At 37.0% G+C, this 16,662-nt stretch overlaps 1 protein-coding gene across 4 annotated transcripts in view; it reads left to right on the forward strand.

The window, feature by feature from the left end:
- Window positions 1–16,662, forward strand: part of HTR1E (5-hydroxytryptamine receptor 1E) — a 94,344-nt gene that overhangs the window by 59,124 nt on the left and 18,558 nt on the right. The window contains exons 1-2 of one of the 4 annotated variants that reach the window (XM_038554662.1): window positions 5,813–6,583; window positions 6,730–6,870. The exons of the other annotated variants lie outside the window; for them this stretch is intronic. The gene's annotated coding sequence lies outside the window, so the exon portion shown is untranslated. Of the gene's footprint in view, window positions 1–5,812; window positions 6,584–6,729; window positions 6,871–16,662 lie in introns of those variants that run through there. 4 annotated transcript variants of the gene reach the window in all.

A 16,662-nucleotide genomic window follows, 5' to 3' on the forward strand; every position in this document is an offset into this window, starting at 1 on the left:
TGTGTCTGTGTGAAGGAGGGGAAAGGGGGGAAATTGGGCCTAATCTTTTTTTTAAGATTTTATTTATTTATTCATGAGAGACAGAGACAGAGAGAGATAGAAAGAGGCAGAGATACAGGGAGAGGGAGAAGCAGGCTCCATGCAGGGAGGCTGATGTGGGACTTGACCCCAGGTCTCCAGGATCACGCCCTGGGCCGAAAACGATGCCAAACTGCTGGGCCACCAGGGCTGCCCTGGACCTAATCTTAATTAGGCGACTGGTGCTTCTTTTTTTCTTCTAATTTTTTTATTTGAGTATAGTAGACACAGTGTTTCATTAGTTTCAGGTGTACAACATAGTGATTCAACTTCTCAATATGTGATGCTATGCTCACAGTTGGTGCTTCTTATGAGAAAGACTCAACTTATTCCAGCACAGCCCTCACATTCCAGCTTCTGCACCCACTACTCGGTCAGAAACTCCCAAATACAGTTTTCCATTGGACCCACATGTACGACTGTCAGCATAGCACCAGGTCCTAACAGTGGTTTCCATCTCACAGAGGAGCAGACTGGACCATAGTCTCCTTGGGCAGCCAGCTCATCTGAGTATCCTCAAGGTCAGCATTTGGCAAATTACAGTCCATGAGCCAAATCTTGCCCCTGCCTGGTTTTCTAAATAAAGGTTTATTAGAACATATGCATACTATGATAATAATAACTACACATATCAAATCCCTATTCTTAGAATTGATTATTTCACCCTTTTCCTTATATAGGCTCAATGTTCTTCAGAATCTTTATAGATTATAAAAATCACATAGAACTCTCTAAACTCTGAAAGGAAGACATCATGAGTATAAGAGATTACTCTGAGTTCTACAAATAAAATTATGTTTTTATTCAGCTTCCAATTGTCTCTGCTGATGAGAGAATGCAAAGTAGTAGATAATCAAAAGTCACTTATATGTGTTTGGGGACCTTGTTCTATGATGAGTTCACAGTAGTAAATTTTCCTTCCTAATTGCATTTTGCCTACAGTGGCACCAAAATGAGTTTGGATTGTCTGAGCATATGTTAACTGGGTGATAAAGACCATAATCATTGTACTGGACAGAAACAGAGCCATTTAAAAATGTTTTAAAATGTTACTTCATATAATCCTCAAAGCAGATAATACACAAAGCAGAGGGGTATCAACTGAGTATATGAAATGTTTTGTTCTACTGCATCATTACGATTTTTAATGTAGCACTTTAATATTTATTTCGTAATAATTTTTAAAAGTCTTACCTACTTTAGTTAATAGGACTTTCATTAACTGTAAAATTTTATACCACTTGAATAATTTCATGTTTCAATTACCATCTTCTTAAAAGAGCTCAAGTGATAGCTAAAGCATTATTCATTCTATTCATAAGTTAATGTTGTTTAAATTCTATTAGTGAAATATATTAAAAATTCTTTATGCGTTCTTCCACGCTTCATATTTTTAGCTATGCAGGGTTTAAAGGCCAAGGAGAGTATATGAATACTTTGAGCATTCTGAGAAAAAAATCTACCTAAACCAGATAAAGTAAACCACTTTTACAAGACTCTGGTACCCTTATAATGGTTGGTGGTTGTGGACATTGACATATTGTTTCTGAGGCCAGGTTTCCCATTTGTATAAAAATCCCTGAAATATTTAGCATTTGATTCAATTACACATTGAGGAGCTGTCTTAAGAAAATAATTAACACAGGGATCCCTGGGTGGCACAGCGGTTTAGCGCCTGCCTTTGGCTCAGGGCGTGATCCTGGAGACCCAGGATCGAATCCCACGTTGGGCTCCTGGTGCATGGAGCCTGCTTCTCCCTCTGCCTATGTCTCTGCCTCTCTCTCTGTGTGACTATCATAAATAAATAAAAATTTAAAAAAAGAAAATAATTAACACACCAAAAAAAGTCGTTGCAGCACTATTTATTATAAGGGGGAAAAAATCTAAATTTCTAGCAATAATAACATATCTATAATTTCAGAAATCATGTTTCAAAGACTACTTCATGACTTGGCAAGATGACTACAAAATAATTATCTTTAAGTGAAATGAAACGCACACACACAAAGGCAGAGAATCATCCCATATATCTATGGGAGGGGGCAGGAGCTGGATGGGGCAATACAAAAGAAAATTCGCTAGTGAGGAGCACCTGGGTGGCTCAATTGTTTAAGTGTCTGACTCTTGAGTTCAGCTCAGGTCATGATCTCAGGGATCATGGGATCAAGCCCCACATCAGGTTCCATGCTTGGTGTGGAGTCGGCTTGGGATTCTCTCTCTCCCTCTCCCTCCACCTCTCTGCCTGCTTACACTTTAAATTAATTAATTAATTAATTAAATCTTTAAAAAGAAGAAGAAAACTTGCCAGTGATTATTAAAATTGTGGGATGATGGATAATTTTTACTATTTATTTTCAACTTTTACCATCACAAATTTTTGTAATGCATTCATATAGCTTATAGCTTTTATAAGAGTTTTATTTCAATAACTAAAACTGGTTCCCAGGGCAGATAGATTAGGTAAACAACCCTCTTTAGAAAATGCTTTCTAGGGCAGCCCCGGTGGCTCAGCGGTTTAGCGCTGCCTTCAGCCCAGGGCATGATCCTGGAGACCCGCAATCAAATCCCTCATTGCGTTCCCTGCATTGGAGCCTGCTTCTCCCCCTGCCTGTATCTCTGCCTTTCTTTCTGTGTGTGTCTCTCATGGATAAATAAATAAGATATATTTTTTAAATGCTTTTTAAAGAGTCTGGAAGACTAAAGTTTATTTTATAGCTGCTGTTTCTCATTAGCCAAATAGTTGTCATTGTTACACTTCATAGCTTCATCTATGATGTATAAATTCTCTAGCAAGGTTGCATTCTTCCTTGGTGTTCAGTTAAAGGATTTACTTTCCTGGAGAAAAATATTGTGTTTCTCTCTCAAGTCTCTCCTATGCAACCAACCACCCTCTCATCCTAAATCCTTGGCTTAACACTCACAGTAGGTTCTAGGATCCTTGTCTGGAGGCAGGAAGATCTGTTAGGGGACTGCTGCACTAGTCTGCACAAGAAATGATAAATCTAAACCCAGGCAGTGTGTATGTGTCTGTGTGTGTGTGTGTGTGTGTGTGAGAGAGAGAGAGAGAGAGAACAAAAGATTCTATTAGCCCACACAGCCCACATGCATCCTCTGACTAGGATGATCTTCCCTTCATTTTTGCTCAGCCAGACCCTCCCATCCTTCAAGTTTCCACTCAAATGCCTTCTCCATAAAATCCTTGTGCCCATAACCAAAAATCATTTCATCTCCTTTTTCATTCCTTGCCTTTTTTATACATACGTATGATTTTCATTTTGAAACAATCCAACCTACAGAAAAAAATGCAGTTATAGTATAAAGAACTTTTCTTAAACCATTTGAGAGTAAGTTGCCAAACTGATAATGTTCATCACCCCTGAGTACTTTAGTATATATTTCCTACCAAAAAAAAAAAAAGAAAACATTCTTTATATAACCACAGTACAACCATCAAAATAGGAAAATTGATATTGAAACATTAATACTATAATCCTCACTCAAGTAATGTTCTTTACAATAAAAAGATCCTGTTTGGAAGCAAGTGTTAAGCTTGATTACCATGTCTCTTTAATCTCATTCACTCTGGAACAGCATTTCAGTCTTAATTCTTATAACCTTGAGACTAGAAAACTATGGTCCAGTAGAACATGCACCAGCTTGGGTTTGTCTAGTGTTTCCTCATGACTTGAGCTAGGTTATGTATCTTTAATAAAAATACACAGAAGTTATGCTATTTTCCTATTAAGTAGTACATGACTGCAATTTGTTCTCTTATTGGTTATGTTTACATTGGTCACTTGATTATGATGATTTCTGCCGGTCTTCTCAACTCTGACGTTACTCTTTTCCCTTTGTAATTAATAATATTCTGTGGTGATGTACTTTGAGACTTTTATTCATTCATGTATTTTTATCAGTATGAACTCACTGTTATTTTTATTTGATGAACTATAATCCAATATTATCACTATTTATTTGAAGCTCACACTGATACAGAATGGACCAGTGGGAGACTGTTCAAAGTGGTTCTTGTGTCCTTTGACTCATCCTCATCATTCTTTGAGCATTTCCTTGTTTTGTGGTATAAGATGTTTCAAGCTTATTTGTACTTGCCTTGCCTCAGGCCTAGAATCATCCATTTCTACAAGGACTTCTGGCTCTTTTAACAATAGTATTTAGAAGCCAAAGTCTCAGCCATAGGAGTTCTTACTGCTTTTGGAGTATCAATGCTCCCAGGACCACACAGTGGACAGAGATTAGGAATCTTGGAATACTTGTATGTGCACATACATACAAATCTACACACATTTACATCTATAGTTATTAAGACATCGGTCTATGTTAAAACTCAAGGTTTTCAGAATATAATTTAACCTTCTAACTTCACTTTTATTATAGCTTCTCCTTTTCCATATTTGCAATTCATTTTTCCAAAGGTAAGGAACCAGGCTTCCATAAACTTTAATATAATTACTTATTTAAACACTTGCCTTATATGTAACCAGTCTCTCTCTTAGAAACTACTATCTCCCTCACATAGAAGTACTCCTTACTTCACTCAGACCACAACCACACGCGGATGTTCTCCCGACCTGTTCAGTCACGAAATCCCATGCCAAGTTACTCTACATACTCTCTTCACTGTAAACCCTTTTCGACCTGTTCTATCTCTGACATCCTCATGCTGGGCCACTGGCCCCCATGTGAATGCCAACTTTTACCCTGTTTGGGCTCCAATACCCATTCCAGGCCATCCTATGTCTGTACCTCTCACTCCACCAGGCTGCCCCATACATGGGCATCCTCTTTACTCTGTTTACAAATAATAAAATTTTTAAGTTAAAGGAAAAGAGACACTGGTAGAACTTTTAGTCTAAGGACATTCTAATACCTCAAATTCCTTGGCCAAACTCTGACTTATTAGAATATGTGAAATGCACTCAAGGAATAGGAATTCCTCCTTTTATACCCACAAGGCCAGTCATCAATGTAATCATTGTTTAAAAGAGAAAGTGTATCAGTTTTTCGTTATTAAATATCACACACATGTGCCCACACACTCATACTCCTTCACTGTCACTCATTCCTTTGAAGATCAAAAACTGGCAAAAGAGAATAAAATTATTGTATTTTTAATGAAAAGCACTGCCTATTGCACTCTGTTGCTAGAAAGATTCTTCTGATATAACAAGAATAATGGCAAAAACAAAAGGGATACAAGAAAGATATTAAGGAAGACAGAAGGAGGGAGAAAGATGAGAAAACAAGAAAATAAAAAGGTAGGAACAAGGAAAGTAGGAAGAAGAGAGACAGAATGAGGAAATCAAGAGAGAGGCTAAATGGGAGACATGGGAAAAGGGAGTGGCAGGATGCCAGTCAGGAGAGTCTGATTTGCCCACCAAATCCCATGGCAAAGGGCTCTAACTCTGTAATCAGCCCCAAAAGAGTGTCACTATCAAATGAAAACACCAATCTACTCCAAGATTGCTGACATGTCATTGAGAAACAGTTGGTTCATACACTTCCCTAATACACAACTGAATGAAACTGACATCCAGAAGTTTAGTACAACCAACTTCTGGATTTTATCTATATATTTGCTTCATGACACTTTTAAATTATTCCTACTTTGAGAGTCACTTTTGAAAACTATAAAAGTGGGGATCCCTGGGTGGCTCAGTGGTTTAACCCCTGCCTTCAGCTCAGGGCGTGATCCTGGAGTCCTGGGATCGAGTCCCATGTCGGGCTCCCTTCATGGAGCCTGCTTCTCCCTCTGCCTGTGTCTGTGTCTCTCATGAATAAATAAATAAATCTTTAAAAAAAATAAAACTATAAAAGTATCAACATCTGCAAATGGTGAGAAGGTTCTCAGTCAAAACTTCAATAAGGAAAAATACGGATAATATATGTATAAGTGGAACACCTGCAATGCTTGGCATCCCATCTGATTTTCCTGCTTTGATAAAGGAAGAAATTACATGTCCTGTAAATAATTATGTCAACGCTTCAGATTTAATTCCCTACTAACCATCAGAAAGATGTCTAGTCTAGTGTTGTGGTTCTTGTCAAAACCTATTAATATAAAGGAATATAAAGTTTTTCTCTATTACATATATGATTGCTGGATTTCTAAAAAGTATTCTTGAAACACAATATAACTTAAGGCAAAACTTTTAGAGGAAAGGAATACCCATTCTCAGAGTAACTCAATAGAGTTAATTCATGGTTTATGTTAATTGACAGGTATTTTTAGCTGAGGTAAATCTTTCTATATACTTCCTACAGGTGCCATTATAAAACTACTGGAAAGATCAATCAAGAACATTAGTTACCTTCCCAAAACCCATTTCTCCTTCTTTCTTCCTAATAGAGTCCTGATTTTGTTTGGCTAGCTCTGCCCTCCCTCCCACTCCAACCCAGTGACTGAGGGATAACAGACCTCACTGTCAAGTTGTTCCTGCTTCATTGAAAGTAGTCAACATATGACATTGGTTTGGCTCCTGTTGTAAGTAGAGAAGTCACATGGTCTACACTGGTCCAATTATATTTGGGTGAAAGGGTTTCCTCTTGTTTAGGATGTGAATAAGAATGTATGTTGCATCAGATAGTGCTGGTAAGGAATTTTTTTTTTTTTTTTTTTTTTTTGGTAAGGATTTTATAGCCACACGAGGTCTAAATTCAATACTGTCACACTAAGGATGACAGAGCAGAAATACAAGAAGAATATGGATTCTTGATTACTGAGTCAATCAACCTGACCAGAACTAATTCTACTTCTGGACTTTCTGTTATGTAAGATATTAAACTTTTTTACTATGTAATTTTTCCTTGAATTGGGATTTTTTTGCAGCCACAAGCATCCTAGTTGATCAAACCAAGTCTAAGCTCCAATATGAAAGCCAGAATTGCAGGCAGATATCTATGCCAACCTTGTGGTACTGGGGAAAGTGCTTTTTATATGTTAGAGTCAAGAGTTATAAGGCTGTCTCAGTTTCCCTGCAGAAAGAAATCTGAAAATAATTGGAAGCACTGGAGACTTTTCGCACAGATTCCTTCTATTTAGACAACTTTAAAACTTAAATATGGATAAATGGATAAAGAAGATGTGGTTTATGTATACAATGGAATATTACTCAGCTATTAGAAATGACAAATACCCACCATTTGCTTCAACGTGGATGGAACTGGAGGGTATTATGCTGAGTGAAGTAAGCCAGTCGGAGAAGGATAAACATTATATGTTCTCATTCATTTGGGGAATATAAATAATAGTGAAAGGGAATATAAGGGAAGGGGGAAGAAATGTGTGGGAAATATCAGAAAGGGAGACAGAACGTAAAGACTGCTAACTCTGGGAAATGAACTAGGGGTGGTGGAAGGGGAGGAGGGCGGGGGGTGGGAGTGAATGGGTGACGGGCACTGGGGGTTATTCTGTATGTTAGTAAATTGAACACCAATAAAAAATAAATTAATTGTTATGAAAGAAAAAAAAAAAAACTTAAATATGGGGCAGCCCGGTGGCTCAGCGGTTTGGTGCTGCCTTTCAGCCCAAGGCCTGATCCTAGAGACCCCGGATCGAGTCCCATGTCGGGCTCCCTGCGTGGAGCCTGCTTATCCCTCTGCCTGTGTCTGTTCCCCTGCACACACGTGTGTGTGTGTGTGTGTGTGTGTGTGTGTGTGTGTGTCTAATGAATAAATAAATAAAATCTTTTAAAAAATAAAATAAAACTTCAATATGGACTCATGGTCCTCTCTTTTCTGGCATAGAGGAAATCAATAATGCCAGTTTGGGAAAGGTAAACTTACTGATTTGAGGACAATGAAAATTATGCTATATAAATTCAACCCAAAAGAATCCTGGAAATTCTGATATTCTTTGACAACAACCTACCTTCGAGTCACAGTTTTTAAGCACTGGCTGCCATCAAAATTAAAATGTCAAAATCAACTTAGGACCCAAGATAACTTTCACGTTGCTATGACAACTTCTTTTTCAAGTTTACCATCAGATATCTTAATTTGCTCAGAGTTAATATTTACTTTGGGAGTTTTTGGGGTAGGGGTTGGTAGAAATTAGACTTATTTCAATTATCTTCAGAAAATCCCTATTAGAGCTTATGTGATCTTTGCCAATCACAGAACCAATTTCTAGTTTAGGGTGCCTGGGTGGCTCAGTTGGTTAAGCAGCTGGCTTCGGCTCAGGTCATGATCTCATAGGTCTTGGTATTGAGCCCCATGTCAGGCTGCCTGCTCAGCAGGGACAGCCTTTGTTTCTCCCCTCCCTGCTCATGCTCTCCCTCCTCTCTCAAATAAATAAATAAAATCTTTTAAAAAATCAATTTCCAGCTTAGTAAAATAAATCATATTCAAAAAAACAAAAAAACAAAAAAAATCATATTCAAATTTGTTATATATGTGTTTTATATACTGTTCTAGGGAGAAAAATTCTATTTTCATGTAATTCACAAAGGAGTCATGACTCAAAAAGTTAAAATTATTGCTGTAAACTGAGTAACAACTGTAGGTGGTCAGAGAAATTACCATGAAAAGGGAAAGGAGACAGAAAGAATAAAATAAGACATATTTTTAAAGTTTTGTCATGGTAAGTATAAGGGAGGAAAGATATAAGAAAAATGCCTGCTGGATATGGCAAGTAGTTCTGTATGTATTTGAATCTGTTACAGTTTGTTGTGGGAAACACAACAAATACATAGGAAGCCATTGGATCCTTTAAGATACTTAATGACAGTATATTGTATTGCATGTACAAATTAGATGTTTATCTGTCAGTCAAAGTCCTGGCAGGAAAGTAAGACACAATCAAAAAGGGTAATTGAAGATATTTAAACAAATGGAATACAGATTGCTCCTTGACTCACAATGGGGTTACATCCAGATAAACTCATCCTAAATTGGAAAATATCCTAAGTCAAAGATGCACTTAATATACCTAGCCTACCCAACATCAGAGCCTAGCTTAGCCTCCATTAAACAGGTTCAGAATACACGTTAGCCTACAGTTGGGGAAGATCATCTAACACAAAGCCTATTTTATAATAAAGTGTTGAATATATCATGTAATTGATTGAATGCTGTATTGAAAGTGAAAAACAGAATGGTTGTAAGTGTATCAGTTGTTCCCCTCATGATTGCATGACTGGCTGGGAGCTATGGCTGCCACTGCTGCTGCCTAGCATCAGGAGAGAGGACTGGACCACATGCCACTAATCCAGAAAAGATTAAAATTCAAACATGAAAGTACAGTTCCTCATTACTAAGTATCACTTTTGCACCATCATAAAGTTGAAAAATCATAAACCCAAACCATCATAAATCAGAGAACATCTATATTTACCCCAAAAGTGGACAAGATTAAGGGAAGCCGCAGTGCTGGTGAAGGAGTCTAGGACTGGCAACAGTAAAAGCTATTAGCACTCCTAATCTGGAACAGGAAAGGGGAGGGGGTTTTCTCAGAAGCTAAACTAGTGAGACAAGCTCACCTGACAGGAACTATGACCTTAGGTGAGGGATGCAGAAACTCCCAAACAGCAGCCCAACAGGAAAGAGGCTAGGAAAATAAACACTATTTTCAGTCTCTCCCCATCCTCCAACCTCCTTACCAAAGCCTCTCATTGACCAAATCTACACAAAAACTGAGCAAAGAGGAGCTGGATTATCTTGTCTGAAGAGGCCAGACCATGAGGTCCCAAATAGGGTCAAGGATGGAAAAGGAATCTGACAGAACCAACAGATACCACCCAACACTGACACTGCCTGAACAACCACAGAAGGAAGACTCATTAAAAGATGGAGACATTTGGTTCTGCAACAGCTTTGGCATACATTTTGGGCTAAGATGTATATTTTAGAATTCTTTCCATTTTGTTAATGTTAGTTTTTAGTCATTATCCTTCATGTTGACAACGTTTGACTAAAACAAATACGTATCTCATAATCATTAACTTTCTAACAGTAAATCCAACCCTTTTTCCCTCAGGCAAAAATACTCTTCTAATTCCATAAACCTGGCACTACTTTATCACTGTCAAAGAATGAAGTGTCTATGTAAACTTAAGACAATTTGCTTTGATTCCATGTCCAACCTATACTCTTTCACATTGGAATCATATTTCTCTTTTGAGTTGTTATGAACATAAATTGTGTGTGGAGTGTGTGTAGGTGTGTAGGTATAGTTTACTGAGCCAATCAATGGAAAATCCATGTATACAAATGATCTCAAATGCCACCATCAGCTCATCGTGTCTGTGTCTTTTCAGGAACTGACTGAATAGGTTGTGTGATGCAATGAAAAGTGTTCTGGGCTTTAGGTCTGGAGGCACTGACTATGATCAGTCTTTTCATTAACCAGCTATAGGACTCTGGCAAGCCCCATCTTACAGCTTGCATGGAATACTTCAGTCTTCACAGGGGACAAATAGCCCTTTCCTTTGTTCTAGAACATTGAAGAAAATATTAAAGATATTAAGGAGAGTTTTTCAATAGAGCTGAATTACAAAGTACATATCTACTCTAGAGCATAAATTATCCTCTTGATTTCTCATAACTTTGTGGAGTCATTACTTAAGCATGTAAATATTTACCTGTGAAATGGTAAACATAATTTTTGCAATTCAGGGAAATGTTAAGGTTCATGGGAAGCCATAATTGTTAGACTCAAAAAGTCATTGAGGATTTGCTGTATTTTAATGTAATCTGCTAGTGTCTTTATCTAATTTTAATTTAAAATAGCATATTTAGCATTCTCTATGTCAGTTTGAAAAAGGCCCTTTCAAACTAAAGCAATCAAGAAGCAGCAATACTGATGGTTCCTATTAGACATGAAATTAGGGACATGCATGAGAACCATAGAATTTTAAAGCTGGAAGTGACATCAGAGACTCTGTGCCTCAATTCCATTTATGGAAATAGAAGAGAAGCTGGTGAAGGGACTTGCCAGAGTGATAAAATAGTAGCATGCCTCTGCATGCTGAGCACCTCCACATGTCCCTCTAGCAACATCCACCAATCCCTCAAGAATGAGAACCAAGTAGGCTTGGCCTCAAATGTCAGTGTTCTCAAACTCTGTAACAAGGGCAATTGACACATGAATGTAGCATGTCTCTAAGCATTATAAAGCCCTCTCTCTTTCTTCTCTTATTAATTATAGACCACATTTTTTCATAAGTATCTACCTCCTCTTTCTTTCCTCCGTAATTACCCAATTGTCCCCACTCCAATTCCTTTTAGAACACATATGCCTTCTAATTGTGCTTTAGAAAATTCTCAGGATGCCTGGGTGGCTCAGTGGTTAAACGTCTGCCTTTGGCTCAGGGCATGATCCTGGAGTCCTGGGATCAAGTCCCACATCCGGGCTCCCTGCATGGAGCTTGCTTCTCCCTCTGCCTATGTCTCCGCCCCTCTGTGTGTGTGTGTCTCTCATGAATAAATAAATAAAATCTTTAAAAAAAGAAAAAAAATCTTGACCTTTACTAGTCTTTGAGAAATAAAGAAAGTTTGGAGGCACTCCTCTAGACCACTCCACTTCTGTCTGAGACTAGATCTCCTGAAAACATTCTGAGATGAAGAAATTGTGCGCATAATGTTTGTTGCAGGTGCTTTCAGGAGACATACCTGTAAAGAAGTGAGGAAAGGACTGAGGGAAGGAGGACCCAGGGATGGGTCAGCCCTGGAGAGAGGTCTGGGATGAGCAGCACATAAATAAATAAAAATTAAAAAATAAAAAAAATCTTTAAAAGAATGCTCTACACCTTTTCAGACTGGTGGACCTAATTTGTGTCTTCAGTTTAATTATCTGTTTCTCTTCCAGACAAAGGATTTTTAAGGTGCTAAAGACCAGTCTGAAATCTAACTATGCAGAATTTAAAAGATCCTGAGCTTTCTCTCCTGGGGAAATAAATGAAATAAAGAAAGATTATGAAATATGAAAGTTCTAAAAATAATAGCCTGAAACTGGGTAATTTGAATAAAAGCCAGTCAAATCTTTATGGAATATAGCATATTACTGATTCATTATCAGATCACATAATTTAATTATATTCTACTTACCATGAAGTTTTCACACGCTAAACCTCCCAGTGTGAAGTCTATGTTATCTGATTAGAGAAAGTAGAAAAAGAAAGAAAGAGGCCATGCAAAAGAGAAGCTTAGTTAAGGATGGCAGGCTACATTGCAAATTCAGAAACATCTTTAATATGTCGAAGAAATGATGCAAATTTATCTTTTGTTTCCTTTAAATAAGCCAGGTTTGATTATCTTAAACTATTGAATAAATAGAATATTTTTCCCTTTCATCTTTTCTGGACTTGAGTCATTTACAATTTGTAACACAGAGAACGATTTTTCACATCTAATTTAACATGTAACTCTTTTTTTCGATTGAATTTAGCAAAAAAAAAAAAAATTACTTCCTAAGACATAATTAATTTCTACAACATGTTGACTTAAGAGCTGCTAATTTAGGAACATACACATTCTTATTGCTAGGTTCTTACAGTCATACTTTAAAGATATTCTTCCAAGATATGTATATACCTCAAGTTCTAGAATAAGGAGGTTTTAGTGACTGAAAGATCTTGAGGAAAATATAAAGCTCTTATTTAAAAGTATGAAGTCAAAAATATCAGTAGTAAAATCTATGCTGAAAACAATCATGTACTTTTCTCCTAATGGGAGATTGTAAAATAAATATGCAAATAATGCTGATAGGTTAAACTGATGAAATAAATAACTCAATAAACACCCTAAAGATTATATAATAAATATGCAAATAATACTGATAGGTTAATCTGATGAACTAAATTGATAACTCAATAAACCCTTAAGGTTTACATGTATGTATGTATTTAAAACATTTCCTATAAGTAACAGTGTCCTGGGAATTATATAAAATGTGCTTTTAAGTCTGTCTTTAAAGGAGGCATAAATAATATTTCATTTTAGGTAAATTATGCTAGGAACAAGAATATAAACTTGTGGAACATATAGTTTTTTATTTGTTTATTTGCCTCCTATCTCCAACAGTTGCAATAGTAACTGCCCAAAGTAGGTACTCATAACTATCTGCTGAATCAATAAATTAGGACAAGATTAGTCGGGACCACAAGACAATAGTAAGAATAAGAAATGGTCCTGGCCATTCAATGAATATACTTTGCCTTAGAAAGAGAACTAGCAGATATTTAAAGCAAAAGGAGTTCAATCCAGGTTTGGGTTAACACTAAAACACTATTGACATCTATCCAAATTCTATTCACAATCTTGGGTTCTTACATAAATGTTCTGAATTCTTTTAAAATAGCACAACGGGCATAAGCCCAGAACCATGACAGCTTTGTTTCAACAGAGAGTTAAGAGACGGCCTGTTTATGAAATATCTTTACCATGAATTATTCATGGTGGGAAATCAACAAAATACTTACTAATTCAGCCATAATGCTTAACTGTGTTATTTGACCAAAAGATTGAAATGGTCTTGGAAAAGCCAGGAGAGAAATGAGAACTTGGCAAGAAATATGACCCCATGAAGTCACATAAAAACCCTAAATACTCCATTATCATCACTATTATATAATGTGCTTTATATTTTACAAAGCAAATTGGTACATATTATCTAGATTGATGATCATGACAACCTTGCGAATCAGGTACCAGTGCTGAATCATGTTGGAAGTTTGGGAGTGCTAATGCCAATCTTTTGCAATCTAACCAGTTGAAAATAATAATGATGATAATCATAATCATAATAATCATAGCTAGTACCTACATAGGACTTATTTAGGTGCCAAGTGTGACCTACATGCCTTTACATGTTAGCTTAGTTAGTCCTCCAAAAATCACAAGTCTCCAAATGGGAATCGAGGCATCTGCTTTATTCAAGTTGGTTGGCAAATTCACTTTCCACCTGGTTAAAAAAAAATGCATTTTTTGTCCCTCTCTCCTGCACTCAAGATAACCAGGGAATGATCATGCGGACTTTTCCACCAAGTGTCACGCTATAAAGCTGAAACAGAGAGAACTGAGGTATAGCTAGAACCAGCTCACGTGGTCTGATGGTCTGTTTACTGACAGCCTGAGCATGTGAGCTCCAACCTGCCCTGCACCCAGGCAGGTCTGTGAGCTGAGGAAGGGGTAGGCTCAAATGCCAGACTTTCCCCAACCTCACACTCTCTCTTAAGTTTTTTTGGTAGGTAGAACATTGTTGCTGAATATGCTGCTGCTCTCTCCTGGGAAGTAAAGCAGATATTCCCTCTGCCTCCATAGGAAACTGCAGGGAAGAAAATGAGTGTTCCAGTCCATCCTACCCTCCAGCAACAGACAAATTAGGGAAACTGAGGACCATGTAGGCCTACTTTCTTCATCAAAGGCAAGGCATTGGCAAGTACCAAAGATTGGTCTTGAGTCCTAGGGTTCTGACTACAGAGTGCACATCATATTCACTCTATGCTGGAAACCTTGCACTCCGACTAATTTGATGAATGCTGAAAGGCAAACATTCTAGAAATCAAAACACTTGAATGTCCTTCTGAAAATGTTTTCATGACCTAACCAGATTCTCTTTTTCCCATAATTTCTTGTCAAATGTGCTGAAAACATATCATTCAAACCATTTCTTTCTGAGCCAAGTTAAGGGATGGAATAAACAACCAAAAAAGACAAAAATTGTAATTATACTTCATCTCACAATAGCATATTTAAAGTTGGACTCCTTCTGAATTTGGGGTATTTCTATTACTCAACAGGTACTCATTATATTGTAGAACAGGATAAGACATCTTTTGTTCATAGACTTAGTTACCAGTTGTGCCGAAAGCGCTACTATTTTGCTTTACTGAGTATCAGATTCAGGAACAGATATTATATTATTCTAGTACTTCTATTTTTTGTCAGTATTCATTCAGCAGGTATCCCAATATGGAGCTTCTTGTTAGTTTACTTTCCACTAAATATAGACACATAATTAATAAGTGCTGGGCCATAAAGTGCTTACTTACTGCTTATTAACTAGCTCAAATTGCAGAACATGAATAAATTTGACTGTATTTTGTGAGAAACAACTCAGAGTCTTTAACTTCCTAGTGAGAATAGACTTACATCACCTTCCAGGCTGGATTTTATATTTTACATGGGTGTATTCTGTAACAACTACTGCTGTTATTTGTGCTGTTATAGAGAAGGGAAGAAACTTACATCACTTCCTTGCTATGATTCTTATAAACAATAAACAAGTGCATAAAGGGTCACAATTCTATTGGTTTTCTGATAAGAGCTTCAATTCATAAGCATAGTGATTGGAAGAATTTGTTTTCCTATAAGCAGAACTGGAATTGAAATTAGATTGAATCAAGACAATGGTCTTAAGACTTTTACTGCCGTTTGGAAGGATAATGATTTCTTTTTTATTTCTAGGATAATAAAAAATCTTAGCTTTTCAGATATCAATCTAGGCTAGTTGCTAGTGATCCATCACTAGTCAATAATAGCTCTCTTCTGAGTCTAGACACCACCTATGAACTCCTCAGCCCAGCACCCCATTAGTCAGGACCCATGGGTTGGCGTTTATATGAGGTGAAACTATTTGCCTTTCCTATTACATTTGAAGTACCTCACATGTATCAGTTTAAGAAGAAAAAAATAAATATTATAATCCTATAATATTTACAGAGATATCAGTGCTCTTTCAAATTCTGATTAGTGCTGCTAATCCCTATAGACTCTTTCAACACTTTGCAGGAAAATAGTGAAATCTAATTAACTATATTCTAGAAGGACTTTTGCTGATAATAGCGTAGCAACTAAGTGGGTTCATCAAAGTAAAAAGAAACATAACAAAGCCCCCTATTGAGCATCTGAAAAATGGTATAACCAAGGAACTGATTTTTAATTTAATTTTAACTTAAATGGTCATCTGTGGCTGCCATATTGGATAGCCCAGGTATATAGAATCTTATTCTACCTACACAGTAACCTTGTGAAGTGGGTGATCTCACTAAAAAGAGAAGGAAGCTTGGAAATATTAAGTAACTTGCCAACATTATAAAACTGGAAAGTGACCCAATGTATACTTAAATCCAGTTCTCTGGGAATCCAAGTTCTCAGCTCTTTCTATGATACCACATCAAGTTCAAGGTAAGTATGAATCAAGAGGACAAACTCCCCAAACTAGTGATTGTACACAACCAACTAAAAGTTCACAATGGAAAATACACTACAAAGAACTGTCAAAATCTGAAATTTTATCCTACTTGTAAGCTAACAAATAAGCATGCCACAGTTTCGTGGAAGCCATCAGAAGACAAGAGATTCCTGAGTCAGAGTAAGGACTTTATTATAGCAGTAGCAATAGCCAGAGTATTAGCATTTTCTTGTACCAGTTTCCCAAGCCCAAACTCACATAGTGATGCAAAAGGGATCAAATGACTTGCACATTCAGTGAATGCATTACAGGTTGCAGACTAAGCTTAAAGAACCCAAATATTTCATAATGGGCAGTAAGCATCCTAATCATTACCCCAAAAAGAGGCATTATCTTTATCATACTAGACAATAAGCATGCCTCTCTTTCCT

The sequence above is a fragment of the Canis lupus genome, chromosome 12 (genome assembly GCF_011100685.1).
Source record: "Canis lupus familiaris isolate Mischka breed German Shepherd chromosome 12, alternate assembly UU_Cfam_GSD_1.0, whole genome shotgun sequence".
In the NCBI taxonomy this organism is placed as follows: Eukaryota; Metazoa; Chordata; class Mammalia; order Carnivora; family Canidae; genus Canis; species Canis lupus.